Here is a 13849-nt window from a genome sequence, read left to right as displayed (position 1 = left end):
GTATGCCAGATTTTCTTGCAAGACATCCATGATATATGATCACTTTGTTAGTAGTGCATACCAAGATTGAAACTCATAAGCAAATATCATTACTATATTGTGGTTTACTAATAATTGCTCTCTACCTTTGAACCAGCTTCTCTATTATAATTTGGACTCTTTTCAACCTTATAAAAGCCACAACTTAAAAACTCAACTCTCTAAATATGCCAGCCCAGCATAAAGGACACAGCCTCTTCCCCACCAATCACACTGGCCAGGAACTCCTTTTTCTCTCATGAGCGCCATCATCTACGATGACGACATCTCTGAACAGTGACAAGCGGCGTTCCTCCAAGATATAACCATAGCCAGAGTCTCCTGCAAAACATGCTCATCAAGATGACTTCATCAAAGTTGGCCGCCTGCAACTAGGTCAAGTTTTTGTTGCAGGAACTGTCCTACGGCTCAATATGAGAACCTACCCCTCACAGTCTGCGCAGACAGCTTTCCGGCTGATCAGCACTGCTATCAATTGATGAAGACTTGCTTGTTCTTCTTCTTGATGTGATTCCCAAGCTGGTATCTAAGCTATCCAATCTGCTCCCCTATTCGGCCAGCAGTTCAGTTCACTGCCTCAAGCATGGCATGCCTACCTTGACAACATTTCATGTAGACGATAGCGACTCTTCACAAACGGTTTAGGGAGCTAAGGATGATGAGTGCATTACTCGCATGTGAGGCGAAGGGGAAGTGAATCGGTTAATTGTTGTGGCAACAGGCTGGGAGTTTGCATGGAGGCCTATATTCAATGGCTAAGAGAAGGAGAGAAGTGGTATACGTAGGCATGTCTGATCATGCTCGCGTAGATAGCGGTGATCCCATCCTCCAAAAAAAATCCATCATGACTCCTCCCATGGCCAAGGTCTCCTCTTTTCCTAATCATTTCTCTCTTCCCCCCACAAAGCTTGTTTCATGCCACTTAAGCTTTTTCCTAAAAGCATTGCCCAAAAGTACGTAGAACCCCCAAAATCTTGGCTTTCCCCTCTCTCCCCTTCCCCTATAATTTCCTTGTACATAATCACTCACTCTACACGACACATAAAGGTAATACGATATGTGAGAGTAGGTAACGAAGATCTTGTTGCCGCGTTTGCAGGCCTCCACTTCCGAAATCCAAGTGGCTTCTTTGAGAGGACATCCCTTCCACTTGGTGAGATACTCAAGGTAACATTTGTACTCATGGTAATGAAGGATCACTTCTACTTTGATGGGGTTATTGGAATGACGTAATGGGACGTGCCGCCCCCATTGGGTGTTGATGTAAAACCTATGTAGAAGGCATACATGGAATGCATTGTGGACCCCTCTCTCCCCTTCCCCTATAATTTCCTTGTACATAATCACTCACTCGACACGACACGTAAAGGTAATACGATATGTGAGAGTAGGTAACGAAGATCTTGTTGCTCGGTTTGCAGGCCTCCACTTCCGAAATCCAAGTGGCTTCTTTGAGAGGACATTCCTTCCACTTGGTGAGATACTCAAGGTAACATTTGTACTCATGGTAATGAAGGATCACTTCTACTTTGAAGGGGTTATTGGAATGAAGTAATGGAACGTGCCGCCCCCATTGGGTGTCGATGTAAAACCTATGTAGAAGGCATACATGGAATGCATTGTGGACATAGATGCTTTCTCACAGGTCTAGCTTGTAGGTGACCTCATTTAGGACCTAGGTGATGTAGTAGGGTCCATACTGTCGATGCTTTCTCGTAGGTCTAGCTTGTTGGTGACCTCATTCAAGACCTCAATGATGCCGTAGGGTCCATAGTATCGATGGTGGTTGAACATGGGGCTCATATTCTTTGAAAGGGATATATGTTTAGAGTTGACGAGAACCATGTCTCCTTTGGTGAAAAAAACTGCCTTGCATTTTTTGTTGGCTTGTTTGGTCATGGTGATTTTGCTCTTTTCCAAACTCTAATTGGCTATTTTTTTTCTCTCTCTCCATTTCCTCAAGAAGTCTTTTACATCCTGATCTTCGACTTTGGTAGCTCTTGAGGCTAAGGCTAAGGGTGTTATGACTTCTTTCCCTATGGCTAACTCAAAGGGTGTGTAACCTATTTGTTGAATAGATTGAGCTATTGTAGTGAGACTCGAGCACATCAAGATATAAGGCCCAATCTTTTTGGTCCGCCTTGGCATAGCTTCTAAGATAGTCTTCAATGCCTTGGTTCACTCTTTCTGTTTGCCCATTTGTTTTTTAGGTGAAAGGATGATGAGAATCTAAATTGTGTTTCCAAAGTCTTAAAGAGTTCCTTCCACATGTCACTCATGAAGTGACCATCTTGATCTAATACAATAGCTAATGGTAGCCTATGTAACTTGAAGACATGTGTGAAGAAGAGATGATTTACCTCCTTGGCATTCAATGGTGTCTTGGTGGGTATAAAGTGGGCTTATTTGGAAGAATAGTCCACCATTACAAAGATGATGGTATAGCCATGGGATTTTGATAGTTTCACAATAAAATCTCAATAAAATCCATGCTAAGGACATCCCATGGGTAGCTAGGGACTAGCATTCACCGAAGTAAACTAGGCTTCGAGTGTGGCCTTTCACTAGTTGGCAAGTAGGATAAGTCTCGACATAGTCTATGACTCCTCCTTCATGTTTGACCGACCTATTTAGTTTCAAAGGGCCTCGAGTGTCTTGCTTTGGTCCTTGTGTCCCCCTAACTTCCCATCATGCACTTCATGTAGTATGATTTTCTTCAACTCCACATTATTGGGGATGTACAATCTCTTCTCTACAAATGGAATGCCCTCCTCCAAGGTATATATGCCATGTTGTCTCCTTTTCAGCTCACACTTCTTCTATGGTTTTTTGCATTTCCCGGACATGTTCTAAAGCCTCTTTCACTAATTAGAGGAAGTTGATATTTTCCATAATCATTGCTTTCAAATCAGCCTTGTGACTTAATGCATCTGCTATTTTGTTTGTGGACCCTGGTTTGTGTTTGATTTCCAAGTCAAACTTTGCCAAGAAGTCGAGCTATCTGGCTTATTTGGTAGATAACTTGGGTTGGGACTGGAAGTATTTGAGTGAGATGTTGTCGGTGGACACAACTATTTGTTTGTCTTATAAATAGTGCTTCTATTTTCTAAGGTAATTATTTACTATTAGCATCTCCATCTTATGTGTACTCCATCTAGTTTTTGCGTCTATAAACTTCTTGGATTCATAAGCTATAGGGTGCCCATCTTGAAATAACACTCCCCAATGCCATAATTTGATGCATCTATGGAGATTTTGAAGGGCTTGGTAAAGTATGTTACTTTGAATACGGCTCAAATACGGGGATCTGACTCATACACTCTTTCATCAGAGTCAAAGGCGGCTTGTTGCTCTCTCGACTATGTGAAATTTTAATCTCCTTTGGTTACTTGGGGCAATGAGTCTATTACCATGCTATAATCCTTGATGAATCTTCTACAAAACATAGTGAACCCTAGGAATTCCTGAACTTCTCTAATGGCCTTTAGTACTAGCCACTTCTTTACTACGGTGACTTTCTTGGGGTCTACTTTGATGGATTCCTTGCCTACAGTGAACCCTAGGAATTATAACTTTTTCATTGCAAACTCACATTTTTAAGATTTGGCATACAATTTTTGTTGTCTCAGCTTCCCAAAGACTAAGGCTTAGATGTTGCTTGTGTTTCTCTAAGTTTTGCTATACACTAGGAGATCATCTATGTAGATAATGATGAATACATCGATCTCTAGCTGGAATACTCCATCCATTAAGCAACAAAAGGAACCTAGCCCATTGCTCAATCCAAAGCCTAGGATGAGCAACTCAAAGCTTCCATATCTGGTATGAAAAGCTAATTTGGGTATATCTTCTTTAGCTAGATGGGTTTGATGGTAACTTGACCTAAGATCTATGCACCTAAAGTATTTTGCTTTGACTCTATCAAATAGGCCTTCAACTAAGGGCATAGGATATTTGTTCTTGATCTTCAATTAAGGGCAATGGGATATTTGTTCTTGATATCAATCTTTGACTAAGAACATGATTTATTTGTTCTTGATATCAATCTTGTTAAGAGCTGCATAGTCTACACATAATCTAAGCCTCCCATCCTTCTTCTTGAAAAACATCAATGGGACATCGAATAGGGACTTTCTTGGTCAAATAAATCCTTGCTCTTCCAATTCATGGAATTGCTTCTTCAACTCCACCGATTTGGTGTGATTCATGCAATATGGGGCTCTTGGTGGGATTACTCCTATCTTGTGGTGTACCTCCCTTTTGGGGGATAGGCCTTTGGGTAGTTTTGCGGGAATCACATATGCATACTCCTGAAGCATCACTTCCACTTCTTTGTTGACAACTCATGATTTAGGATTCTTGATGACCTCCTACTCCACAGGTTAGTGGATCATGCATAAATACACCATATCTCCTTGCTTTACTATTTTCTCCACTTATTTGGCACTGCAGGTCATGATGTGAGACTTGCTATTTGTGACTTGTTGAGGCCTTACTTGAATTGGAGCTCCTGGTTTACTAGGTCCTAACTTTGTAGTTTGGAAAGAGACTCTAGGCTTGCTCTCCTTCATCTGCACTTTGATTGGCATCCTGTTGGGGAGTTACACCCTCTGTTTGCATATCTGGTAGCATTTCATTAACTCCTTTGCCAAACATTGCAAATGACATACTTCTCATAGAACTCAAGGCCCAAAATGACCTCAAAGTTTCCATGGGCATTATTGGAAAATTGAGGCTGGCCTTCCATTTCCTAGCTTTCACTTATACTGCAACTACTTGCTTTACTTCCTTTGCTTCTCCTTGCACAAGTCACTGTTAATCATTTTGGGGCCTTAGAAAATTGTGAGTGGCTCTTGTATCTACCATGATTGCTTAATCTCCTTCACTAATTCTTCCCTTAAGGTATAAGTATTGTATTGCTGCTACCTGAGCCGCCATGCATTAGGGATGTGCACTAATTGTCCCCACTCTTGGGTGGTCTAGGCTCTCTTCACTTCCACTAGGGATCTCCTTGATGCAGAGGGGTTGTGGCTCCTCTCCTCCATAAGCACTTGTGGCTATTACCTTGGATCCACTTGTTGAGACTATGTTTTCCATGCGGCATCTATTTTGATAGTGTGGTTCCCTGCACTTGAAACATCTAACCCCTATGGTTGAGGCTTGAGGTCTCCACCATGACGTGTTTGATCTCACAAACCCATGAGATGTATTAGGGGTTGGTATATGGGGGTTGATTCCCCACCATCCAGATGCTCCTATTGGTACCAAGACTGTGGCTAGGGTTACTCTTGAGATTTGACTCCAAATATTTGAGATGGGGCCTCTTCTTGGGGGTTTGGGTATTGAGATCCAAGAGTTGGTGGTGAGATTAGTGTTGAATCTAGCTTGACTCCCTTGGATTGTCCTCCTCCCTTCTAAGTCTACTAATCTTTTAGCCATCCGCATAGTATTTGCCAAAATGGTTGGTCCTTGTCTTTCTACGTCTCTCATGGCCGACTCTTGCATGATGAATAGGAATATGTGTAACTTTATTATGTCTATGTCCATGTTGTGTAGTTGTAGCATTAATTATCTATACTTTCTAATGTACTGCTTCATCTTCCCTTATACTTGCTTGATATTTCTCCACTCATCTCTAACTTTGAAATTTTCTATCTTCGGGATGAAGTAATCTTTGAGTTCCTATTCCAATCTATACTTTCTAATATACTGCTCCTATTCCAATAGGTACCAAACTAGGAGCATCCTCCCCCATGGGTAGATGTTGAATCCCTATACCAAGGGGGGTGTTTTTACCACCGCGGAAGCATGGACCGACTTCGATGCCAAGAGGTCTCCCAGCAAGGATCGTATTAAGTAGGAGGTGGATAGGGTGCGAGTGAGGCTCTGGCTAGTGAATCCTTTACGCACCTAGGAACTACTTGGTACTTGGGAAACTTAAAAATGCTAGGTATAGATGGATTTGATCTTGGTGACGTGCAGATGTGCCAGATGAGGCATCACGTGAAATTGTAATTTTTCTCCTATATGGGTAGGAGAACATACATTATGAAACATAATCAATGAATTTGTTTTATTCTGATTATATGTCCGTGGGTAAATTATGCAAATGAAAAACTGTGCATAAAATGATTTTTTAATTAATGAAGTAGTTTTTATATTTTCATGTAACATGGTAGGTAATTAGATTACTAAGAACTTCCATAGAGGGAAGTAATCTCTTTTATTTGACTAAACTTACAATGTTTTTTAAATTGTAATTAAAAAAACTATTTTGTAAGTATAAATAGATAGATGGTTGTCACTTCTCCCTTCCTATCTTCAATGCGCCTAGTATACTTCAAGTATCTATCTACCTTCACGATCCATTTCTTAAAAATCAACCCGTCTCTCTCTTCCTTGTACTTGTTGGATTGAGGCATCTTAAACTTGCCATAGTCATCTTTTGAACTTTCGCTCTTCTCTTCATCCCTATTGCTTTGCCTCTTGTCTTTCTTCTTGTCCTTCTTCTTCTTTCCTATTTTAGCTTCCTTCTCCTTGTCTTTCTTTGTATATTGACCTCTCCTAGATGTTTCCTCCCTAGCTAACCTATGTGCCAATCTATCCACCTCTTCTTGTAGTTTGTGTCTCTTCTCTTCCTCTTTTTGTTGCTATATTGGCCACTCCATGTAAACTTGCTCCTCTTAAAAATCTCTTCTCTTCTCCTCCTCTTCTTCCTTCATTTGCATATTTTTCCAAATTGAGTCTAACAAGCTTGACATCCCCTCCAACTGCCTCTCTAATAATTTGACTACTTTTTCTTCCTGAGCTTCTCTCCATTCTTGACCTCGTCTCCTCTTCCTCTCTTCAACCATTGGGATAGGTGCATTCTCTCCATTGTCCTTCATGTATTTGTAGGGGGCCACACCTTGGCCCTAGTGTTGTCATCACAAGGAAGTTGCATTTTGCCTTAGGATGGTGGTTGTGCGGCCACGAGAAAGCCACATCATATCTTTAGATGGTGGCTTGTGTCAAGTTCATGCTGGGGCTCATTGCATTGCCAAGGGTCATCATGCTCAGATAATCAGACTGATGGATATAACAATGGGGGTTGATGCAACATGGGGTGATACATCGTGGAGTGACACAATGGGGTTGTCACGACATGATTTTGGGGTGACTTGTGTTAAGGTCATTGCATGCTTAGATGGTGACTTGTATCAAGGTTGTTGCATGCTGGGGCTCATTACATTGCCAAGGGTCATCATGCTTAGATAATCAAACTGATGGATATAACAATGGGGGTTGATGCAACGTGGGGTGATACGTCGTGGAGTGACACAATGGGGTTGTCACGACATGATTTTGGGGTGATGGATCTTCTCTCTTACTTCTATGAGCATTCCTTCACTTTGAGAAAGAGTTGCTCTGATATCAAGTGTAATGCACCTACACTCAATCAGTCACTCGACACAACATAGAAATGTAAGACGATGGGACTTGTATCCACAGTAAGGATGATGGGTTGACCATTTGAACAATCAACCCTTTTGAGAGTGGGGGCTGAAATTAACAACTTCTTTAGTTTGCGTACAATGAGAGTATGCTCTTTCCCCCAAGAGAATCTTTGTCCTTTTCTTAATAATTGATAGAGATTTTCGGCTACATGAGAAAAATGTGGTATCCATACGAGATAGAATACACATGCGCCAAGAAATCTTCTCACCTTTGAAATATTTGTGCATTTTTCTTCCATTCTACTGATGGCATCTATCTTGATTGGTGAAGGTTTACGTTCGTAGGGGCCACACAGATGTTTGACCACTAGGACTTCTTCTACTCCAAAATTTGACTTAGTTCCAGAAAGGGTAAGATGTACCTCTTCTAGCCTTGTCAAAATCCTATCACAATCATGAATATGGTTAACTACAAATGTCCTGCAGTCATCTTCGTCAAGCTCCTCATTCTTTTCATTGACTTCACATCCCTTGATAGGTACATCATCAAGAAATGGAAAAGTTGTGGAATAAAGTTTGTTGCACCTTGTGGTAGAGTGCACATGTAGACCAATGCAAGAGGTGTCTTCATTGTGGTAATGTCTCGGCTTTCTAATGAAAGCTGAAATTGGTCATATCTTGAATATAGGTCACCCATAGAATAAATTGCTCTACCGGTAAGAGCTTCAGCAAACTTGTCAACAATTGGAATCAAACTAACATTTCGGATTGTGACACGATTAATAGGCTGTAGATCTTGAATGAATCATAAGGATACATGTTTCTTGGGTACGGTAAACCATCGATTTGAGTAAGGTGCTGAAGAAGGTTCTAAAATCTTCATTCTAATCTTCTCATTTAGAAGTTCCAATAATTTGGGCAAATGCGCTCTTGGAACAGGAATGGGCTTGAGGTTCCAAGGAACACGTGGGACCATAAAAATGACCATAGGAGCCACAATATTTGGATCCACACAGCCTATTTCACTTGGCTGAAATGCAAAAGATTTTCCATGTTTCATTAGCATTTGCATAAAAGAGTGTTTTTCAGTCGGCGCACCTATTTTGAGCTATTTTATACTTTCAGATGTGAACTTGTGACCAATGTTGGAAGTATCACGAAGACTTGGTTGATTTGCTACCCTATCAACCAACCCTTCATTTTCAGGAGGCAGTGGGACTGCCACACGCTTGACTTTCTTATGCACTGTCTTGTAATTTTTCTCCACTTGTGCTTCAGCCTTGTTGAAAAAACTAATGTCTTCCTGTTCAACAAATTCTTGAATTGTTTGATAAAAATCCAATGTACATACTTTGATGGATTGATTTTCAGCTTGATTTTCTATATGAGCAGCTGCATATATTTCAATTTAGCATTTTGTTTGTTTTGTACATCCTTTTTACTTTGTTTAGGCCTTGATCTAGAAGACCATACTGCAAGTTCACCCCTAGTCTTCTTGGAAGTGCTAGGAGCACTATCATCCCTCTTTCATTTCTCATCAAAAATCACAGTGCACAAAGTCTTTGCTAATAAGCATAAATCAAATATATGAACTAGAGAGCCCCATCTCTAATTTGATGCACTTCTCCCTACACTAGACAATCAATTGATTGCACTTTGCCCTTGTTCATAGTCTGTAAAGCAAAAGACCATAGCTCTAACTTGTCTTTTGGTTTCTTCTCAATTTGAACACCATAAGTTGAAGCATCACCTATGGGTACATAAGATGTATGAGTAGACATATCCTTTAAAATATTTCTCATCCAACCCTTCCCAAAGTTTACATCAATAGGGTTGCTTTTCATGGATGCACATATCTTTCCAACTTGCCAAAAAACCAACTTCTTTTTTGCAACATCCCTAAACGAATCATAGTCTCTATGCTCATGATTAAGACTATCACACCATATACATCTTCTCACAGAAGTATTTCTAGGTGAAGCTTGAGAAGGTCCAACTTGCCCAAAATCTTCCCAGTATCCCATTTTAATATACATATTTTTAATATCATGTACTAGTTTTTCAATAACATCATCCTTTCATGAAACAGGTTAGACAACGATTGTGGCCTTGATAAGGCTCCGGGCATAAAGGAGTAGCAACAAAAGTAGAAGCAAGAGAAGTAATAGGAGGAGTAGGTCCATTTTGCAACCCAAATCCCCACATTTGTCTCTTAATCAACATGAAGACTGCATTTTTAGCATTAAAAGTAGAAGCACGAGAAGTAATAAGAGGAATAGGTCCATTTTGTGATCTAAATCTCCACATTTGTCTCTTAATCAATGTAGAGACTACATCCTTAGAATTCTACCCATTCCTTTTAAGCCCCATCAACTTAGTTCTATCCTCTAGAAGTTCCCCTAATTCCACTCACAATGGTGGATCAATAGCCTATAAAAACAATTCAACTTTTTTAGATTGCAAAGGTGTCTACTTTGCAACATCCAAATGATTGAATTTCTCTTCAAAAGTTTATAGCAACTCTGATGCAACTAGCCCTTTATTAGACTTGTAAACCAATTTCCTGAATGTCCTTCTTGTATTGAATCCTAGGTCCTCTAGGAAGTACTCCTCTTTCATTGCTTTCTTGAAAGCATTCCATGTAGCATCTTGCCCATAAAGCTCATTTATGCACATTTTCAATGAAGAGGTCACAATACAAACCAAAAACTGACTCATCAACCATGTGGGGACCCAAAATAAATCCATTTGTGCCTCATATAATTTCAAGTAACTAGAGACATTCTTGCTATCAAATAATTTCCTTTCATTAACCACATCTTCTATAGCTTTCATTCCTGCATTCTCATACTACACATTAGCTTGCATTTGCATATGCTATTGTTGCATATACATATTGAATTTATCCTACAAATTTTGACATGGTTGTTGTTGAGATGGCAAGCTCAACACGTGTGGACATTGATGATGGACCGCCTGGCTAGATGAGTCCGCATGTCTACACTTAGCACATTGGTGGTCATTATGATAATCACATGGCCACTGACTTATCATTTATTATATTTAGTTTGTTAACTTCACATGCAGCTTGGACAATTTTTGAGAGCATGTTTTCAGTAAATACAAATGCACAAAAGATTCAATTCAAGCAAGATTTGAATGCCTTTAAGAAAGGGAAAATGTCTGTCAATGAGTATGTGTTAAAGGTGAGGAGAATTGTAGATGCCTTAGTAGCGATTGATGCAATGCCGGATGATGATGATTTGGTTTCATCCACTCTGAGTGGCCTTAAAATGAGAAGGCATGGAAATCAATTGTTACTTCAGTATATGTACGGAAGCCATTTCCAGATTTTGATGAACTGATCTCTCTCATGATCACTGAAGAGATCAATATGCAAGGTGATTCGTCTGAAAGAAATGGTGAACAGGTCCAAGCATTTTACTCGAGTTCAGGAAGCGGACGTGGTAGATCCTCTTCGAGAGGTCGTGATATGGGACATGCTGGTGATAACTAGCAAAATAGGTTCAATCAACAGTTTGGCGAAATGCAGGTTTTTGGAGGCTGAGGAAATTTTAGAGGGGTTGTTTTGCAGAAGACTTTAATGATAAGTGCAGGCTGGTCGCAAAAGGAAGTAGAGTTGGCCAAATGTTCACTTTAGATGCTAGAATTCTCGCAACGGATGCTACTATGTATGCTAAAGGAAAAGGAGTAGTTGCAGATATTGAAATATGACATAAAAATATTGGACATGAAAATATGCAAAGGCTGAAATTAATGTAGTCCAGAGGATTGGTTAAAGGGCCTTCTTTTAGAGTTGCAGAATTGCATAAAGTCTGTGAAAGCATGCCAGTTTGGTAAGCAGTCGAGACAACCCTTCTTGCATGATAGAGAAGTGAGCAGAAATATACTTGATGTAGTACATACAGATGTTTGGGAGTCTACACAGAATGTATCTCTTGGTGGCAGCAAATACTTTGTCACATTTATTGATGACTACTCAAGGAAGCTATGGGTATACTTCATGAAGGAAAAGAGTGATGTGTTTGAGCACTTCAAATCTTTTAAGGCAACTGTTGAAACAGAAATAGGCTTAAAAGTGAAGTGCTTGAGATCAGATGGAGGGGGAGAGTACCTCTCTAATGAGTTCAGTGGCTTCTTGAGGACTCATGGGATAAAGAGGCAATTTACTTGCAGGTATACCCCACAACAAAATGGTGTTGCAGAAAGAAAAAACAGGCATATTGCAGAAGTTTCACAGGCATTAATGGTGGCTGAAAAGAATATGCCCAAACATTTTTGGTTTGAGGCTATCCATACTGCTGTCTACATTATGAATAGAACTCCCATAGCTGCAGTTCATGGGATGACTCCTGAAGAGTGCTTTACTGGCAAGAAACCCCGATGTATCGCATTTGAAGGTATTTGGATGTGTTGCATATGTTCATGTACCAGATGAGCTAGGGAAGAAGCTTGATCCAAAGGCTGAAAAATGTATTTTTATTGGATACTCTTTAGAGCAGAAAGGGTATTGCTGTTATAACCCTGTCACAGGTAAGTTCAGAGTGAGCAGGGATGTTATCTTTGATGAGATGGGTAGATGGTATGCACCTACTGGTGATGTATTAGATGATGATAATGATCAGGATAGCTATGTGCAAAAAGAAAAACAAGAATCACAGAGTCTTAGTGGACCGTAAACATCATCTGGTACTATACCTATAGTGAGCCCTTGGTCTGGGAGACTAAAGAGTAGTCCCACATCTTCAAGTGGATCTATAAGTGTTGCAGGGAAGGACAAAGGAAAGAAGAAAGTGTTGGATGGTAATGATGCATCTACCAGTCATTTGGGATTTGATGGAGATTCTAGTGGTTCAGAGAGTTTGGATGATGAGCTTGGCATTCCTTCAGTCAGGACACCAGGTGTATAGAGAGCTCACAGTAATGTAAAGGCTCCATTGAGTGATCTAGTGGTATGTAGATCTAGCAGGGTCAGATACCGTGTTAAAAGATTTGGTTTTGAAGGTTATGCAGCTCACCATTATGCTTATATGGTGAAACTAGTTGAGGATGTTGAGCCCACTTGTTTTGAGAATGTTGTTGATCATGCTCATTGGGATGTAGCAATGGATGAGGAGATGGCTGCATTAGAAGCCAATAAGACTTGGGATTTGGTACCCTTACCTAAGGGTAAGAAAGCTATTGGCTGTAAGTGGGTTTACAAAGTCAAGCATAATGCAGATGGTTCAATTAACAGGTATAAAGCTAGGCTGGTTGCAAAAGGCTATGCTCAAACATATGGCATAGATTATGAAGAGACATTCAGTCCAGTTGCTAGGATGGAAACTTTTAGATGTGTGATTGCCTTGTTAGCAGCCAAAGGTTGGAGTTTGCAGCAAATGAATAATAAGAATGCCTTCTTGCATGGTGAATTGTAAGAAGAAGATTATATGGAGTAGCCAACAGGCTATGAGGATTTAGAGCATTCCACATATGTGTGCAGGTTAAAGAAGGCACTCTATGGGCTGAAGCAAGCAACTAGAGCATGGTCTGACAAGATTGGAGAGTATCTTGTCAATATTGGATTTTGTATTTCTGATGCTGATCAATCACTTTATGTGAGAAAGGGAGATGCAGGTTTGGTCATCATAGTCATCTATGTGGATGACTTGATTATTACAGGTGATAGTGATAATGGGATTGCTGAAGTTAAGGACTTCTTGAAGAAGAACTTTGAGAAAAAGAATTTGGGTGAGCTGAGATAATTTCTTAGTATTGAGGTGATCGGATGTGATGATGGTATATGGCTATCCCAAAGGCAGTATGGCTTGGATATGTTATCCAAGTATGGTATGACATCATGTAAGCCTCTTTCAGTACCATTGGAGCAAAATGTGAAGTTGAGTGCTGACGTTGGGGATGAGATAGAAGACCCTACTGGAGGATGATAGGGAGTTTGATTTACATGACTATCACAAGGCCAGACTTGAGCTATGCTTGGCCTTGTCAGCTAGTTTATGCAGATGTCTAGAAAGCCTCATTTGGATGCAGTTAGATGTATATTGAGGTATGTGAAGTCCAATTATATTATGGACTTTTTTATGAGGCAGGTAAGAATGTACATGTCTTTGGATACACAGATGCAGATTGGGCTGGTAGCATGTCAGACAGAAGATCTACAAGTGGATTCATGTTTTCCCTTAGTCGTGCAACAGTTACATGGAGCAGCAAAAAAAGCAACCTATAGTTGCTTTATCGAGTACAGAGGCTGAGTATAGAGGTGTTGCTATGGCAGCATGTGAGGTGGTATGGCTGCAAAAGTTATTAGGTGATTTGGACGTGTAGGGAGATGGTCCAGTTGTCATTCATTGTGA

At 40.2% G+C, this 13849-nt stretch overlaps 1 long non-coding RNA gene across 1 annotated transcript in view; it reads left to right on the top strand.

Moving 5' to 3' along the window:
* The first annotated feature begins 386 nt into the window (after positions 1 to 386).
* The window catches only part of LOC148024484 (uncharacterized), a 35873-nt gene continuing 22410 nt past the window's right edge, over positions 387 to 13849 (top strand). The window contains exons 1-2 of the long non-coding RNA XR_015693245.1: positions 387 to 1206; positions 1461 to 1528. This is a non-coding gene — a long non-coding RNA (uncharacterized LOC148024484). The remainder of the gene's footprint in view (positions 1207 to 1460; positions 1529 to 13849) is intronic.

The sequence above is a fragment of the Lygodium microphyllum genome, chromosome 15 (genome assembly GCF_053477565.2).
Source record: "Lygodium microphyllum isolate KBCC chromosome 15, Lygodium_microphyllum_v1.1.10, whole genome shotgun sequence".
Lineage (NCBI taxonomy): Eukaryota > Viridiplantae > Streptophyta > Polypodiopsida > Schizaeales > Lygodiaceae > Lygodium > Lygodium microphyllum.
The sequence above is the reverse complement of the archived record's forward strand: the minus strand, read 5'-3'. Positions and strand labels throughout refer to the sequence as shown.